Here is a 1,347-nt window from a genome sequence, read left to right on the forward strand (position 1 = left end):
AACCAGGGCCTGTGCCCCGACCGGGAATCGAGCTGTGACCTCCTGGTTCATAAGTTGATGTTCAACCACTGAGCCACACCAGCCGGAATAACCCAACACCTTTTATTTGTCTTGGTTCCTAGCTGCCCTGAGCTGAAGACGTTTGTTTTGTTTGTTCATCTGTTTTGTTGTTGTTGTTAATCCCCACCTGAGGATATATATATATATTTTTTTTTAATATTTTTATTGATTTCAGAGAGGAAGGGAGAGGGAGAGAAAGAAGTATCAATGATGAAAGAGAATCATTGATCAGCTGCCTCCTGCACAACCCCTACTGGGGATTGCACCTGCAACCCAGGCACGTGTCCTTGCCCAGAATCAAACCCGGGACCCTTCAGTCCGCAGGCCAACGCTCTATCCACTGAGCCAAACCAGCTAGGGCATCACCGGAAGATATTTTTTCCATTGATTTTAGAGTGGAAGGGAGGGGAAGAGACACAGAGGGAGAAACTCGATGTGAGAGAGACACATCAATTGGTTGCCTCCTACATGCACCCTGACCAGGGCCAAGGATAGAGCCTGCAACCCAGGTATGTGCCCTTGACTGGAATCAAACCTGGGACCCTTCTGTCTGTGGGCTGACGCTTTATCCGCTGAGCCAAACAGGCTAGGGCTGTTTTTAGTATTTTTTCCAAATATTTTTTATTGATTTTCACAGAGAGAGGAGGGGAGAGGAGAGAGAGAGAGAGAGAGAGAGAGAGAATTGTGAGAGTGTTATCAAGCCAACAACTGGGACATGTGCCCTGACCAGGAATCGAACTGGCAACCTTTTGGTACACAGGAAAATGGCCAATCACCTGAGCACACCAGCCAGGGCTGGTATTTTTTTAGATTCCACATATAAAAACCATTTGGCATTTGTCTCTCTCTGTCTGATTTATTTCACTTAGCATAACATCCTCTGGGTCCATCAATGTTGTCACAAATTGCAAGATTTCATTTAAAAATATATTTTTATGATTTCATAGAGGATGGGAGAAGGAGAGGGGGAGAGAGATAGAAGCATCAATGATGAGAGAAAGTCACTGATCTGCTGCCTCCCCTCACCCCAACAGGGATCGAGCCCACAACCCAGGCATGTGCCCTTGACCAGAATTGAACCTAGGACCCTTCAGTCTGAAGGCCAATGCTCTAAATACTGAGCCAAACCGGCTATGGCAAGATTTCATTCTTTTTATTGTAATACTAGAGGCCTGATGCATGAAATTTGTGCACTGGTAGGGTCCGTAGGCCAGGCCGGGGATCAGGGATGGCCAGCGACTTCCTTTCCCCAGATGCCAGCTGCCTGCTGGAGCTTTCCTTCCCCTC

Source organism: Myotis davidii, unplaced genomic scaffold (assembly GCF_000327345.1).
Source record: "Myotis davidii unplaced genomic scaffold, ASM32734v1 scaffold1007, whole genome shotgun sequence".
NCBI lineage: Eukaryota > Metazoa > Chordata > Mammalia > Chiroptera > Vespertilionidae > Myotis > Myotis davidii.